The 18,225-nt window shown below is 42.0% G+C and overlaps 1 long non-coding RNA gene across 1 annotated transcript; it reads right to left on the minus strand.

Annotated features, from left to right (window-relative positions):
* Positions 1–2,662: 2,662 nt before the first annotated feature.
* On the minus strand, positions 2,663–15,413 carry LOC148380035 (uncharacterized). The gene is made up of 3 exons (XR_015855199.1): positions 15,382–15,413; positions 13,224–13,344; positions 2,663–3,279 (listed from the first exon to the last, which is right to left on the minus strand). It is a non-coding gene; the product is annotated as an uncharacterized LOC148380035 (long non-coding RNA).
* Between the last annotated feature and the right edge of the window lie 2,812 nt (positions 15,414–18,225).

The raw sequence follows: 18,225 nt of genomic DNA on the forward strand, positions 1-18,225 counted from the left end.
GGCGCATTTTTAAATACCGTCTCTCTACGTGCTGGAGACGGAGAGACCATCACCATGGAAACAAACGTCATGTAGCCTCGTCTCCTGCCCCCCCCCCCTCCTCCCCAATATGAACTCGCCCCTTCGTCTTGCTCCGTGTTACCGCTGCCCGCATTGCTGTCCCCCCCGTTTATCCTTCCACCATTTATCCATCTATCCATCACCTGTCAATGGGTATCGAACCAGCGGCCTGCTTTGGGCGATAATTGCACTGCTAGTTGCCATTAGGGCGCAACAGATGGACCCCATTTGCCAGTCCGCAGAGGTCAGAACGGTCAGTGGTTCTCAACCTGCGGTTCCCGAGCCGATAATTTACAATATCTTAAAAAGTGCATTTAGAGCAGCACAGTAGCAGCTTTGTATCAGCGATGGAACGAGACTGGAAGTGTCACAGAAAGGCGATGAAGTACGCGTGTGTATTGTGTCCAATGATGACACAACTTACGATGACTCACCCTTTGTAAACTTTAACAACGGCGGACATCGTAATCCACAGCTGTGCTTTCTCTCTCTCAACCAGCAAAATGGAATGCGACCATCATTCATTTTATGATTTTTTTTTTTACATCTGAGCCCCAGTCACGGTGATTAAGGCTTAACGTCCCGTTGTTTTATGACGCCCAGCCTGACGCTGGCCGTGGGATTTATTTGCTTTGAAGCACATTTTGTTTAAGTCCAATAAACATGGCATATGTCTAAAAAATGAACGTCAGGTGTTTTTGTTTTGTCTTATAAGGCAAAAAAAAAAACCTATAGAATGTAATTTGAGTAGCAGGATTTATTTTCGGTGGATATAAAAAGTCCACACACCCCTGTTCAAATTGATCCACTAGGGCTCATTGTGATTTTGCTAATCAAAAATATTTTTGATTGTAGCAACATTCCCTTATTCACATTTGTGTTTCCACTTCATTTATTTTCTGGAATGTTTTTCATTCAAAGATGTAATCTAAAGTTCATGGCAGATGCTGCTGCTGCTGTGTGTGTGCCATCTGTCCTGACAAGATTACTGGAGTCAGACAAGAAGACAGACTGGACCAGATTAGAGTATGAATATAGGGCAGGAGAAATGAGGAGACCGTGAGAGAGTGAAACAGAAAAAAAAAAGAGACAAAACGAAAAAATACAACGCCCCAATCGTATGTGTGTTGGTATGTTGCACGGGGAGACCAAAACGTCCACAGAGGCCGAGACCGGCTCGGACGGAGATTTCTGATTGCGTCACCATGGCAACTGGTTCCTCTTTTTCCCTCATCCCCCCTTGCCTGTTGGCATGAATGGCAGACGCTTTGATCGGAATCACAATAGTCTCGCATCTCTCTCCTACTCGGACGACCATCACGCATACCAGCACATACATTTCTTCCTCCCACGCACACACACGCCAATATGGCCACGGTATGTAAACATGTTTCCACTGCAGCTAACTCCCATCAGGCATCATAAATCACAACAACACCTCGACTAATCATGCGCATATGCATTTCGTCACACGGGCTCACAAAAAAATCACTGGCACTTTTCCTATCCTCAGACCAGTCAAGCTGGCAAAGCGTTCCCCAAGCTGTTACCTTGGCAACCCTTAAGAATATTCCCCGGTGGCCATAACAACCAATGATGCACATCCGGTATGGTTGGCGGATTTTTATTTAGATGCCTTGCCAGGGGGTCGGGGAGCTTGTGCGGTGTCATTTATTTGTACGCTCGTGCACGGCCTGATGGGAAAGAAATTTAATTCTTGGTTTGTTATTCGGCCTGGGATGCTTTTTTAAAAATGTCGCTCATACACGTGCACGACCTGCCGTGTATGATGCTGAGAGTCCTTGACAGCCATATAAATAATCTATAAACTCTATCTCCCGTTGGTGTGAGTTTTTTTTTTTTTTTGCCAGCATCCCCTCCGAGCAAGCTTCCGTCCACTGTCATGCTCTGTGGTCGACATGGCAACACGCATACACCTCATCTGACCACTTGTGATGGACGCGTGCTACAACTCGGGAAGTCGACACACCTGAGGTGCTCATAAGAAAAAAGTCTGAGTGAATGAAAATGCGCCATATTGCTTTTGGAGGGAGCATCAAGTGCGGGAAAATTTCACACAGCCTTCCTCTTCAGTGAGTCATTTTGCAGGAGCAGGATCAAACTGTGCCTCTTTGGCAGTTATTACAAGCTGACAAAAACAATAAAAGCATGAATAGCAGGGGGGTTAAAACAAATTAAATTTGATTAAATTAAATTAAATTCCAGGTAAATGCAATTACGTGGATCGAATTCAGGTCAAACCTTGTTAGAATTTATCTTAACACTTTTTATAAATTTTGTGGATCCGATTTTATTCGTCATAAAAAATATATATATTTATTTAGGTTAGAGAATATTATATTAACTAATTTATTAATTAATCTATATTAACCCTTTTTATAAATTTTGTGGATCCGATTTTATTCGTCATAAAAAATATATATTTAGGTTAGAGAATATTACATTTATGAATTGTATTAATTAGGAGAAGAGTCAGGTCAATTTCAGTTTTTAACACAAAATTAATAGATTTTCTTTTCCCTCAGATTTTTGTTTGGATTTGTGTGGAATCATGTTAAAAATAATAGATTTTATTGTTTGGATTTGTGTGGAATCATATTAAAAATACAAAAACAAAAAAAATCCATGGTGTAATGTGACACGTAAAAAAATATCTGCTGAGATTTAAATCTCCATTCTTCAAGAATTAGCAATAAATGGACTGTAATAGAAATGATTCTAGCTAAATTTATTCTGATTGCCAGATATTTCTTGGCGGAGTACCGAAACGCTATTAAATAGCTTTTCAGTGTGCATTGAGCGGCATTTAACTCCACAATCCATTGAGAGCGTAATTGAAGTTGGTCCATTCGATCCGAACGTTTGCTCTTTTTGACGCCATGAAAAGAGACATGTGGAGTGAGTGTCTGCCTGGCCCGTGAAAGCAGTTCAATTGCAGCACTTTTGACTAACGGCAGCCCTCTAATTACATCACCAGGCCCAAAACGGCAAAATACAAATTAAATTACAAGAAACAAACGATGAAAATATGTTGCTAAAAGAGGCAAAGATCACAAAATTACAGCTGAGAGGGTCGAGTGGACGTGATGAGAGGAAGACGGAGATCTACGCTTGAGCAAGCGATGCTGTGTTGCTATGGTAGCGATGTCTCTGGTCTCCGTGGCAACGGCTGAATCCTATTGCAGCTCGACTTTGCCCCTGGGCGAGAGTGTTAGAGTGAGGGAAACGGGAGGGGTGGGGGTGAGATGGGGGAGAAGAAAAACAGTAACAGACTGGCCGTGAGTTTAGCCCCGAGCATTTGGGCTGACCTGGAAAATGTTGGGCGTGAGCTCATTCTCCCTCTCTTTGTCTCGCCCATTTAATCTCTCCCTCGCACCATTCCTTGTCAATCGTGAGTTGTCGCACTTTAAAGCCTCGGTGAATTACACTCGGAGAATTCCAGCTGCTTTTACACGTCAGCATTAGCGCCGAGCGATATCACAACCACGTTACTCATCCTAAAAGTCGCCGTAGCAATTTTCAAAGGTGATATCGACTGTCAGCACGTGCTTCACGCATGATTTATGGAAGCTCTGAAAAAATGTAAGCGCTCATGTTAGGATTTAGGGGGGGGTAAAAAATGCAGAGTAGTGTTAGGAAAGCCGTAATCCATGTTCTCTTTCTGCAGATGAGTGTGACAACATCCTATCAATCCAAAAACCTCCCTCCACTGATTAAACACACACCCACTCCCGCCGCTCACACACACCGCCCGACATGTTTATCTGTTTGTGTGTTTATTTGTTTCTGCCCAGGCTCCAGCCCATTTACAGAGCATAAGTAGCCCTATTAGCGGGCCAACTAGCCAAGAAAACAGATGATCCGCTCCGACAGAGCTCCTATTGTTACGGCCAACGTTAAACAATGGCGGCCTTTCTCCGTGCCACAGTGCTCGATTCAACGACGCCTTCAGCTGCGGCTCGCTACTCTATAAGCCGCAACCTCGAGGGGGGGGGGGGGGGTACAACATTGTAGGCGCACAATTGTTGGACGTTTGATTTACGAGCATGTTACGGCATTATGGGTTTTTGATGGCTTGTTACTTTACAGCCATATTAGATCTTGGTTTTCGCTGTAATGTTGATCATGTTTAAAGATGAGGGCGGTTATTCTTCTGGCTGATGTGGATTTTTTTTTTTATCCCAATACGTTATATGTCTGCTGTTTGATTTTTATCTACCGTATTTTCCGGACTATAAGGCACACCTAAAAACCTAAAATGTTCTCAAAAGCCAACAGCGTGCCTTATAGTCCGGTGCTCTTTATATATGGATCAAATTCCTAAATTTAAACTGGCCCGAAGCATTGTGTCATGAAATCAATCATAAGTGCCCCGCTGAAGACTATGAATCATAAATCAAAAAGACTATGGATCATTATTTTGTGATTATAAAGTAATTTGTTGTGTCTGAAGTTGAAATAAAAAAGATAAAATGGAGAATGATTTGATTTGGATTAAAAATCTGACATGATGCATTAATGATGCGCCTTATAATCTGGTGCGCCTTATATAAGGGCAAAGTTTTAAAATGGGCCATACATTGAAGGTGCGCCTTATAGTCCGGTGCGCCTTATAGTCCAGAAAATACGGTATTTGAGAATGGATAAATGCAAAATTGATGCAAGGAGTAAATTGAGAACAAATTCTACGTGTCCCGATACTTTTGTCGACTTTTTGAATAAACACAAACAAGCCAAGCTAGTCCAAATTACGCTGCCAAATATCAAAGCTAATGTTTATCCACTGATCCACAGTCTAACACCTGTAAGAGATTAAAATCCTCAAGGCTCGTCTTAATTCCCAGTAATCTGAGACGATTGCGGCTGCTAGCGTGTGACGTCAGGATTTGAACGCGGCGCCGATCAACGCCACCGACCGGCTAATAGATTACCCAATTCCTTGCAAATCCTCACACATCCGACGTATGCTAAATATTTTTACTTGTCACTCAAGCACGACTGAGTTGTTGGAAATAATAAGCAGCCGCAAAATTTGGTTTCATTTGTTTTTTAAGCTTTTCCAGAATGACTAAACATGAAACAAACATTTTCACTTTCTTGCTATTGTGAAATAAAGAATGTGACTTAATGACAACCTTCTGTTGTTATTGGATTTGTGGACTTTCTATCAACAACTTTTTTTTTACATTTCGTAAATTCCCAAACAGAGAGTCGTAAAACAGCAGGGCAGTGTGTGACTCGCACAAGAGTTGTTTGTGCCTTCCCTTTAAGAGAGATTTGCCGCTTTTGTTGTGTGTAGAAGCGGCTCCAATAAAATTACAGAGGCCTTGTCCGTGGTAATGAAAGTGGCTTTTGAGAGCGGTTCACTTGGACTAACACTGTAATTCCGGGTCAGGAAGACAAAAAACACACAAGTAAAGTCATTGTTGCTTTTGCTCTTTTGGATCCTGGGGCACTTTTGTTGTCTATAAACAAACGCTGGGAGGGGATTTTTTGGGCCGGGTTACTCGTTTGACCCCCTCCACTTTTGAAATGAGTTGAGCGAGAAGTGGGGAAACTCCAGAGTAGAGTTGGAGAGTTAAATAAATATTGGCATTTTATTACTCAATTCCAGGCATCAAAGTAGGTGCCGACCTTTATTTGTACTCATACTTGTGACCAGACGTAACTGACGAGTTGTTTCGGTAAAATTATGACACGATTGAGGAAGCCTATGAGAACATCTGAAGTTTATTGGAGCATAATCAGCAGTTGTGTGCTAACTTTGGTGAAATGGACCAGCCGTTCGAGAAAATGTCCGGATTTCCCGATGGCTGAATACTGAAGAGGGTGTGCACACTTTTGCAACCATCATTTTCCTCTCCCCTTTCATTACAAAAAGATGTGTTGAAATGTTGTAATCACTGGTTTCCATTAAAAATGAATAAAATTCCGTCAGAATGTTTGATGCCTGTACAAAAACATTCTAGCCGTACTTGTCGACCGACCGCACGTGCTGCGAAGGAGGCGGGCACGATTTCAGCTTCCATTTTCAGACTTAGAATCTGAATGTTTAATCATTTCGAGCTCTTTGCTGGGAACTTGCATGAATTTTTCACAGTGTGGAGGAGGGCATAAAAGGCAGGCAAGCAAGAAGCCTCGTCGCCGAGAGCACTTGTTGTGATCCTTGGTGTTTTTAATGCTATAGCTTATCGCCATGCCAATATACATTTCAGAATGTCGAGTTTCTTGGACAAAAAAATAAGTGCAGCATTCCTGTTTTGCGTGACTTTGCCAGAAGCAATGTGCTCTATCAGATCTTTCGACAAGAGCCGGGAGCAGTGCTGTGCATCAAAACAGCTGTCAACAGTTTTGCCTTGACACAGAGAATTTGTGTAGAATAAGAAAAAGAATGTGGCGAGAAAGCGCCTTATCATTTCCAAATGTATACAGACACGTGCAAACATAATTACATTTGCAGGGACTTGCACTGCTAAACCCTCGTTGAACTTCGTGCAGCTAGCAACTTCTAATCAACAAGCCTCTTGATTCAAAACGGCAAAACTCGGATTTGAATTCACTACACACACCATGTGACTGCACTAAACGATTAGTTGGGGAAGGGGAGGGGCATGGGGGCGTGCATGGTGAATTAAAATCCTTTTTTTCTTTAACCAGACTGGTGCTCATATTGGGTATTTATGACCTTTAGTGCAATTTACTAGTACCTGGCATGAGTTTTGCATCGATGTGATTTAGCGGCCTGTCAAAAAACTGTAATGCGAATATGAGAAAGAGTCTGAAAAGTGCTGAGGCAGCGAAACAGTTTGGAAAAGTATATAGGCACGCAAAGTGTGTTGACGCCAGGAAGTTGGGTTTCCGTATCGACATTTCTATATTTCAGCTTGGCCATTAAAATGAAGCAATAGAGATAAACACACTTTTAGGTTAGTATCATTAAAATTAGTTTGGGTAGTAATGTATTTTACATCACCGCTGACAGGGGCGGCGCTAAGTGGCAAGGGGGGCGGGGGGGTAATTTAGTTTACCCGTCTACTGTATTATTTTTGGCTCACGGTGTCGTTGACAATTATCATTTTGCCACCATGTGTCGAATCCAACTTGCCAAATTGCCTCTTGCACTCTCGGGGGGGATACTGTTGCCATGGATACCATCATTTTCTTTGGACATTGATTCAAGGTGAGAAGTGCTGTGGGCTAAAGGGTGGGAGGGAGCTTGTGTTTACTGACACCTAGCAGCCCACCACAAAGAAGCGAACGGATACAAACAGAGATGTCTATTTACACCACTCGTGTGCTTTTAATGCATTATATGATTTTTTAACGTTCCTTAAAATTGATCCGGCCACACCTATCTGTTTTTGTTTCTGTTCATTACTCAGCGTTTCCACTCCTCTCACATATGGCAAGTCATACATTCTCCGCTCAACCTTTAGCCCCTTCTTCTCTCGTCCAGATCTCTCCTCGCTAATCTCAGTGGGAAGCTCTGAAATTAACCCGCCTGTTCCAATCAAGTGCAGCAAGATTCCGCCCTCTTGTGTGACCCCCATCACACGCACAGCAATGAGATGTCCATGTCGCACACCATCCTGGCATTAATAAAGGGAAAATCTCCCCTTTTTTTTTTTAATCAGGAACGTATGGTGTTCATGACAGAATGGAGAAAGAATCAGTCCAAAAAAGAACATTTGCATGAAAGGTTAGGGTCTGCCCCTGCATTAATAAAACCCATCGAATAGCTGATTGAGCAATATTGACGTGTGAAAGTGGAGTCCCTTCAACCGTTCAGCTCCACAAAACACAAAGCTCAAAAAGTCAATAGAGGTTTTCATATGAGCCAAAATGCACGATGGAGTATTTGCCCGGACGAGGAGCTATGTCAACACACGGCAGTTGCCATGGAGACAACAGACTGGCTTTTTCCCAGTGACCCAATTTGCGCTTGTTGCCGTGGCATTGAAGTCCGACAAGAGCCCTCAGCATCCACTTTTACCTCGCCGTTCGAACGCTACCCCTTTCATGATTTGAGTCAAAGCTGCATAAAAACATGAATTTAATTGAGCATACATTGCATCAGCCACTCCTAAGACACGCTGAGACCAAATTCTTTCGTACGAAAAGAATTTGTAACGTCTCCGCCGGTTGTTAAGTGAAGTTCTAAGGCTTCTTTTGTATAAGTCCAAATGAGCAACTTGTCACGTTGCCAACATCGGGTTGCATCCAATGTACACGCATCAATCGAAACGAGCCTCCCCCGATGTCTTGTGACACCATAAACATAATAGTCGGCCTTAAGGCCATCACCTTCCTTAGCACACAGTACATGCTTGTAAAAAATCTTTCTGGAAATTAAGATCAATCAAAAGTGTCTTCACAAAGTAGCCACCACGCCTCAAGCACCCCAAGATGTTTTTAAATTGGATTAATCAGCTGAGAGATTCACACCAAGGGTTTTTCCCCGTACAAATATATTTCGGTTGTCCTTAAAGAGCGAAAAACCAAAAAAATAAATAAAATAAGAATAGATACTCCTAAGGCGTATTTCCTTCCACAGATGGCACAAAAGACCTCTGGCTAGTTTTTTCTAAAGGGATCTTTGCTTGCTTTTCATCCACATTCCCATCTTTGCTTTGATTTAGACGTTTGGTCACAAGATGGAGCGTAACTCATTATCTTAAAATATCTTGGAGTTTTTCAGTTTTTTCATCATTGTCAAACAGCTAAGAAGAAACTTAAGGTTGGACTGGTCACATGACCTGAAGATCTAAACATAAAGACTGGTGTTAAAGTTCCTGGAAATGTGGAAATATTCCCCGAAGTGGTTTGCATTGGCAAACAATGTGAGCTACTGTACATTTGAATTTGCAGCTCTAATCCAATGAGGTCATCTGTCAATGCCATTGATGGATTATTATTACTTCCACATGTTGATAAATAACTCATATTATTCCCTCAATACAGTCGAATGTGTTTTATTTTTAGATGGATCGGAACCAAAAGGAAACAAATTAAGCAAAAAAATGTGGTTCAGCATTAAGATTTAAGAATGAAAGTTGTTTTTTTAGGGCATGGCCCAGATAAATTAGCCTAAATAGCAACGTTCAAGAAAACTCCTGGAAATCTTAAGCTTGTTTATCCCGCCTTTGGCAAAGTTACAGGTGCTCAATTCTTTCTGTGTGCACTGATCCTCACATTTTTCCAGAAACAAAATGACCTTTTTGTGTGCATCAACTGGAATGTGAAAAATCTATATAACAAAAGTGCATATGTATGTATAGTCAGGGGAGTATGAGCAACATGTCTGACAAATCATGTTAAAATTCTTAAAGCTTGCCAAATCGAACCCTTGTGCTCTTCTTTAAGGTAATTTAATCAAGTCGGTCTGCTTCATAGGTGGAATTCTTTCTCCTCTGGCAAAAAAAAAACGTCTCATGTCTTATTTAACAATTTTTTTCCCCCCATCAAGTCTTGTTTCCATTTTTGATATGTTTCTCTACATAGGTTAGATTTAACCCTTTATTTATTTTTTTACGAAAGTTGCTGTAGGATCAACTTTTTGAGAAAAAAAAAAGTAAACTAAAAATGGTGATAATAAACAACATGACAAATGTTTCTCCGGGCAAGCATCCTCGACATTGAGAAGACAAAGTGAGCCGTGTGCACGGTGAACAAAACAACCAACGCACAGGGAGAATGAAACTTTTTTTTTTTAAGATCCTGAAGTCTAGGCAGCAACATTTTCCGTGAAGAATGAAGAAGCCTTAAGCACTCGAAGGCAGTAAATTAAAATCCTCCTGTTACACCCACAGGAATTTTTGGGATACTGAGGTTGCTTTTTAAGTTAGATAGCATCACATAATTGGATTGCTGTCTTTTTTGTTTGCTTACTTAATGTCCATGCGTTATCATTTTCAAATGTTTCATCAAAAAATCTTTTTGAATGGAGTGTGAATAAAAATCTGGATTGCCTTTTTTTGTTTTCCACAGGAATCTTCCACACAAAAAGCCACATGCATAAACGCTGAATAAATCAAAAGAGGAAGACCCGAGTGAATGTACACCAAAGCCCAGGAGAGGTTTCATCCTCGGGATACGTGAGCGCCATTTGAAATGCTGCATCCACACACACGCACACACACACACTACATCCGCCTGCATACGTGAGCGCCATGCCGAATTCATGACGGTTGTCATGGTGCCCACATAGCAACTGGCTGTACATGTAGCGGCTGCTGCCTCCGAGATGATGCAGAGTGGGGGGTGCAAGAGAGGTCGGAAAATAATAGAGAGAAATACAAAGTCCTTTTTTTAAATCAGCTATTTGGCTTAATTAAACATGAGCTCCATGGATTGCTATAGCTACACACTTCTTCAAAATTCCAACCTCCCCCCCTTGGGTTGGTCTTATGAGTGCCTGCCTGCAGAATACTTCATTGCTAATAGATGCGCCAAGTCGTTATTTTGGGAGCCGAATCAAAACGACCGCAGCTTCACGCATCACCTGGCAAAGATAGAGGAAGGGAGAAAAAAAAAAAAGCAAGAGTACAAACAGAGAAGTACACAAAAGATGCCGAGCTGGCTACCCGCGGCTCTACTTCATACTACGCAATCATGAAGAGGCACACAACTCGAGGGGGGGGGGGGGGGGGGGGGTACAAGTCGCTCTCTCGCAGAGACACACAGGCTCTTATGCATGAATATTTCAGTTTGCTTGAAAACGCAATAGCCGCCACCCCCCCCTCCCAAAACTAACCCGGGTGAAGAAACGCTCTATAAATGATAAAGGGAGAGTAGCAACCAATGGGGGGTGGGAAAGAGGAAGAGGGGGGGTGCAAATAGAGAGTGGAGATACAGCGTCTGACAGCCTGGAAACTCATCAGGCAGAATAAAAGTGGAGGGTGGGAGAGGACACGAAGAGAAAGAGAGTCATCAGGGTGGAGTGACAGTAAAAAAAAAAAAAAAAGACGATTCGTATTCTGCTGCCTCATCTTGCATTTAAAAAGAATTCTCAGATGATTTGGGTTTATTTTTGGCGCCTTCCCAAGTGAGCAAACATGTGGCAACCATTCGACTGTGATTGAGTGGTTATGGTCCAAACGCGAAGCTTGGAGACAAATTTCATTTTATCGTTTGGGATTATTTACTCGCACCTTGCTACTTCACCACAAAGCAAATGTTCGAGCAGCTTTTGGAGAGGAGCAAGCGTGCCAGGGGCCCACACATGTAGGAGTCGATGATGCAAGCTCGTGAAACATGTGGTTGCGTGCGATAAACGGTTACGAAAAAAAAAAAAAGCAGACGGACTCTTTCGCATCCGCAGCTGTGCCGACAATGAAATGACACAAATGGCACATCGCTGAGTGGAGTGCCGGACTCCACTCTATGTCGTCATTATGCGTTATTCACTTGACAAGGTCAAAGTTCAAACAGACCAGAGTGGCATCCAATGAACCCTCTGAACTCTAATGGTTGAACAATTTGGATTTCAACCAATCAAACAGAACGGAAAAAAACGATGTGACTTTTTTTTCCGTATGCATACAGTCTCCGTCGTGATTGCGTAACTTCCCAACACATGCACGCCCAAACGTGATGGGGAGAACTTTACACCTTCCACCCTGCTGCATCTCTCGCTCCATTTACACTCATCGGGAGATAATGACATCATTAGCACACATTAGCATGTCCCTGTTATCTTCCGTTCGTGGCCCCAGAGTGCAGATGTGTGTCTGTATGTGAGATACCACCGGGAGCCCGGGTGTGAATGGAAACATTTTCAATCGCCGTCTGTCAGCGAGGTTAGCGAACAAGTTTACACGTTTGTCGCAAATGCTACGCAGCCTCCAGTACTTGCTAACAACACTCATTATAGGGGATGTTTTGTATACATGTGGGGCCTGCACATATTTGAGAATGAGTGGGAACTTACCGTATTTTCTGGACTATAAGGCGCACCGGACTATAAGGAGCACCTTCAATGAATGACCCATTTTAAAACGTTGTCCTTATATAAGGCGCACCGGACTATAAGCGCCATGAATGCATCATGTCAGATTTTTAATCCAAATCAAATCATTCTCCATTTTATCTTTTTTATTTCAACTTCAGACGCAACAAATTACTTTAGAATCACAAAATAATGATCCATAGTCTTTTTGATTCATGATTCATAGTCTTCAGCAGGCCACTTATGATTGATTTCATGACACAATGCTTCGGAACAGTTTAAATTTAGGAATTTGGTCCATATATAAGGCGCACCGGACTATAAGGCACACTGTCGGCTTTTGAGAAAATTTTAGGTATTTAGGTGCACCTTATAGTCCAGAAAATACGATAAGTGTTTGTGTGCTAAATTTTATTTGCGTTCCTTTAAATATGGTTTAATATTATTGAAGGATTGCAAGTCTACCAAAAATTATGTCGTGCACTCACTTTTTTTTTTATTAGACCCAGTGTAAGCACAATTAAGACATATCTGCCATATGTGATTGGTGATACTGCAACTAAAAATTATCCATATTCAATTTGGATAATCACGGATTTTTGTTCCCTAATTTTTATTCATTTTTTCCTTCCATAGTTTGCTCCATTTTTTATCGATCAAGATGCCACTCACCAATGATGTATCCCCGGACTATAGCAATCATATTTTCTGACCAAAAATCTGATGTGATCCTCTTACTTTTATCTTTTTGGCCACGCCTAGTTGGACAACGTCGCACGGAAGCACCCCGAGCCATTTCGTCACCGTTGTAATTTTCACTTCAAGTGTTAGCGCTAACCAGGCTGACTGTGACTGTCTGCTCCGATGAAAGCTGTTTGCATTCACACCCCTCTATCGCTCTCTTCATGACCCCTTGACCGTTCCTCAAAAACCTCTGGCCGGGTCCCTCTTGGGGCGCGTCCCATCTTCGCAGCAGTGTGTGTCCGAGTTAAAGCCGCTTCTCGCTGCGTGACCTCGCCGTGCCTGCCTTAATCCTAATCAAGCATGTCTAGACCTCTTATTACCAGCCCATAATCGGGGGGTAGAGCAAGGATGGGGCTGGGGGCCAAAAGGGAGTGTTGGATGGATATTACCAGTAGATGGGAGGATGCGAGGGAAAAAGTGGCCCGGAAAGTGACCCAGACACGAAATGCACCTGTTTACTCGCTCAGCAGAAGTCGAGTGATGAGGGTGGGGGAACAGATGTAGACACTGGATTAGACTGAGAATTTGGATCTTGGTGAAGTTGCCGTCTCTCGGGTGGGACATTTCCTTTCCTGCACAAAATAGGCTAGTCAAAGATTTGGAAATTTAACCCAGGCTAGAGATGTTAAGTCTGGGTGTCTTATAAGATGAATTTCTGATAATATGACAGACAGGTCATGTCTATTCCAACATCTAGATTGGAATGTTTTTCAGATGAAACATAATGATCAAATGGGAGCAGATCAAAATTCCGAATATTATGAAAATATTTTCAAGCTGCATGATAAAAAGGCCACATAAGATAAAAATAAGTACCGAATCTTTTTGATTCATGATTCATAGTCTTCAGCGGGCCAGTTATGATTGATTTCATGACACAATGCTTCGGGCCAGTTTAAATTTGGAAAAAAAGTTGGAATTTGGTCCATATATGAGGCGCACCGGACTATAAGGCGCACTGTCGTCTTTTGAGAAAATTTTAGGTTTTTAGGTGCGCCTTATAGTCCGGAAAATACGGTAATAAAGCTCATCCAAATTGAGCAACCGCGTTGTCCCAGTTCTGCTGCAGTTACAGTTTTTTGTCAAATAAATAAATAAATAGGGACTGATAAAGACTATAATTAAAAGAGTGGAAGGCAAATCAGGTTAGCGGTGCCTCCGGTTGCAGATCAATTAAGCCTTAAGCAATTGAGATGAACATCCACCTGCAGACACACAATCGTGGACGCCATTGCGTAGTTTTCAGTAAACGTGCAAGCTGACTCGAAGCCCGTCTCGTGAAACATTCATGCTCGCTCTCGTCACAATCTCGCTGGCTCCATTCCAAGCAACACTCCCACGTGCACTTTGCCTCGACTCTCTTCCCACTCTTACATTTTACTTGCTGCTCTTTTCAACACACCAGTTTCTCACTTTTTGTAGTTGTTATTTATCTTCTACCTCTAATTAAACCGAGCCGGTAATCCCGATGAAATGTCACGTAAATTTTTCATCCTGGACCGTAATTAGCTTAGCTGCTACATATGTTCCACATAAACATGTGTTTTATAACCATGTGGAATTAAACCGTGACGTTAACCAATATGGATTCAATATTTCAATTCCACGTTTTTATGACCAAAAGAGAAATACGGCGTTTACTCCTTCCCTTGTGTTAATTCTGATATATTTTCCCTTCCTTCGGGCCTCAAGCGACACTACCCTGCCAAATAAAGAGTCCTTGTGATTCCAGGAATGTTTATCACTGTCTGTATTGTGTAGCAACTGTGTGATAATGCTAAGAAGCATCCAGATTGCTCGAGGTGTTTACCTTACAGCCCCCCCCCCCCGCCCCTTAAAAAAAAAACATTAACATTCTCTTCATTGTTGAAGAGGGAGACGCCGAGCTGCATCTCAATTGGTTTTCCATTGAGACAGTCGGGCGGTCAATTAGTTTATCAGATTCTAATACCGTCATTGATGTGGCTACTTTGGAAAGGCCGGGAACATTCGCAAGTACGGATAACTGCAGGCACAGGCGCAGGGAAGAGATAAACAAGAACTATTGATTGGGTATAATTTAAAGCTGTGGGTTTTATAATGACATTACGGGACAGGAGCTAGTGTGAGCGCGTGTGTGTGTTTGTGTTAGTGAATGATGACTCATTATCTAGCTGTGCCAGGGGAATTTTGCGCTGATTGGGCGGTGATACAGAAAAGGGGCAAGAGATAGCGTCTGTGTGTTTGTATTTTAAAGGAGGCGGCGGTAGACTCAATGGCCTCTTGTGTATGCGCTTCCACGAATTGTAAGAAGAGAAAAGTTCTGAGCTGATGAAGAGGAGGAGAGGGGATGCAAAGGATGATTGTGTGGCCGTGCATTGAATTCCAATCATTCCCAAATTTGACGGAAGATTTCGGAAATGGTAATCAGCCGTCTGTTGATCACATGGAGTATATAAGCGATGATTTGGTTTTTAGATTTATTTTTGGGGGGGGGATGACAGGATGAGCTCCCACTAAGTTTCTGTTTCCTAAACCGACTAAACTTGCGGAACATGACAGACAATGTTGCAAAAAATAAAAAGCAGAATTGAAAATTATTGCAACAAAAAGAAACTAAAAATACTCACTACAGAGATGCATGTCATCATATGGCAGCAACAGAATCAAACTGGAACTGAGGGAAAGGAGGGAACTATATACAAAGCAACTGATGGGACAATAAGGCACACCTGGACAAGCCACGAGTAGGTGGATCGAGTTAGTGATTGATGCAAGCGTGAACGAAATGGAAAAACGTGAAATAATGTGGAATAAAATAAATAGAATCTAAACAAAGTAAAAAATAGTTTGAGCAAATAAAAGAAAACAAAACAAAATAAAATAAAATGAGATAAAATTAAATAAAATAAAGCAACCTTGATGAATCTCCCAATGCCTTTCGTGTATATTCAACTATTTGACCGATCATTCAACAAATATTGAATTTTATTTCCTGCACTCATTCAAGAAACTTTTTTAGATCCCAGATTTGCTGGCGTTGAAATGTTTTCCCAATACGCTGACACTATCTTCAACTGCTACCAGCAGATGTTCACCGCCGATATTCAGCATCATTAATCGTGTCAAATCGAACCCAGTCCGATTAGAATGAATCCGTTTTTTTGTCCTGGGCAAGTTGGAGGCTACTGCAGCTCTCAGCAGCATTTAGATAATAGCACAGCAATGTCCGCTTTTAACAGTAGTAATAAAACACCTTTATGGATGCTTGGGAGGAAAGCAATTACAATATTGCAGCGTGCACAGTTCAGATATAAAGCGTCATATATTCACCATGTGGAACAATACATGAGAATAAACCGATGAGCCTGCTCGGTTTTATTTGGCAACCTGGGCTAGACGTGTCATGGCTGTTTTTTGAGAGCTCGCTTTCTTATTATTCTCCCTTCCCTTGTTAACTGGGTAGATTAATCGATCATTAGGGAGCATGTATATATATATAGATGACATGCGAATCACGACTGGCCCAAAGCCAGATTCCGGAATTACGACGTCGAATGGAGCGCCAACATTTGTCTGCCACTGGAGCCGCCATTTGCATGGAATTAGGTCAACACACACAACAGCCCTGCTTTTTTTTTTTTTTTTGCTTTTCTCCGCCTTTGCTGACTCCCGACACATCTCGTTGTCTGCCTATCAATCCTTTTTACAGTAATTTATATAATAACACCCCCCTAGCGCTACCCTCGCTTCCCACCCGCTAAAAGGGACGACAAAAAATAAAACGGCCACCATGGACTTTGCCACTGTGTTTGAACGACGCGGTGGAATAATTCCGCTTGGTGCATTTTAGATGTAGTCGGGAGCCAAATGGATTTTATTTTTCAAAGCCATGCGGCCATCTTGCCATCGCCCCATCCTGCTCTCTTTTCAGTCTCATCCTTGGGCACACACAGGCTCGCCCCCCCTTCTTGCTCCATGTGCCAGCCCAGAGGGTGTGCTGGGAGGACACAACCAATGTTTGCGTGTTTATCGCTGACGATGCCAACGCTAGCCCCGCTACGCTCGCTTTCCAGGCTGGGCATATTTCAGCAAAGGGCCACTTGCTGCCCTTTCTCTTCTCGTCACCTCAACGCGACATGCAGAATGCACGCAATACAAAATGGCCGTAAAACAAGCGATGCAAATTCAACGGCGTTCCTCGAAAAGCACCTGCCCGCGGCTTGTGCGACTCTGATTCGGGTTAGGTTGAGCATGATATGGTTGGATGACTGGCTTTTTTGCATATTCAATAGCGGAATGGCTCTAAAGCTAAATAAGGTGAAGAGGAGTCTTTGCGAATGAGTTCTGGGTTGCCTTACCTGAATAAATAAAGGTTAAATTAAATTGAACTCTGCTAAGCGTGAAGGCAAAATGTATTGTTTTAATTGACGTTTGTTTGTTGCTTAGGAGGATTACACAAAAACTAATTAACAGATTCCCATGAATATTTGTCAAAGTGGGAAACATGCCAAAGAAGCACTAATTACATTTTGGTTTCCAAAAAAAAAAACTAAAAAAAATTACAATGCCTGTGTTTCATTTTTAACTTTAGTTAAAATGGCCGAGGAGTGTTTTCTCCGATAAGTTCCGTACAATTCATCAAATAATAATAATAATAATAATTTCTAGCAGGTTCTCCTAATATGACCTATAAAAGCGTGTTCAAAAAGGTTAACGAACTTTTACCAACTAGATTCAATCTTACTCAATCGTGCTTTTCCCAAAATAAATTTCCCAGATTTGCAGTCTGTGTCAACAAAAAAGTAATAGTGAAAGCAGTTTTAAGCTTCCGAGACAGAAGCCACATGGCTTCCTCTTTCGTGAACGCTCAGTGATTACCCCAAATGGCACGAACCATTCCGGCTCTTAAATCATCATCGGCGGCCGACGAGAAATACAATGGTGAATGTGTAAAATCCCGACAATAAGCGGATATAAAAAGGCCTTTTGCTTGTTAGGGGCGCAAAGGGACTTCTAAGTCCAGTTAAAAGGCCTTATTAATTTGTGTGTATCAGTCTGTGTCTGTTTCATGAGGCCAAGCGGAGCCACTGGCGACGCAGCTGCAAAGTAGTGGGTCAGTGTGCCATCAAGCCATTCATCAGCGTTTCTCCCCTCTGACTCACGCCCGTCCATTTATGCATCATACACTATATTTTGTCAAGTGGGCACTGCCGAGTGTTACTCACCAATGCTGAATGAGTTGGGACTTACAAAAGGTAGTAAACTCAGGTTGATTGCAAACTCCTCCTGTACTTTTGCGCTATAGTCTGACTGTCTGCTGTATCCACAACCATGTTGCTCTGATTTATTTATTTATTTATTTATTTATTCGTTTATTTTTTGTTTATTTATTTATTCATTGCTCTCATTTATTCATTGTATGTGCCTTCTTGTTTTTACTTTTTGTATTGTTTACTTGAATGTTTTGTTTG

Source organism: Syngnathus floridae, chromosome 21, assembly GCF_059516105.1.
Source record: "Syngnathus floridae isolate MCC-2025c chromosome 21, RoL_Sflo_1.0, whole genome shotgun sequence".
NCBI lineage: Eukaryota > Metazoa > Chordata > Actinopteri > Syngnathiformes > Syngnathidae > Syngnathus > Syngnathus floridae.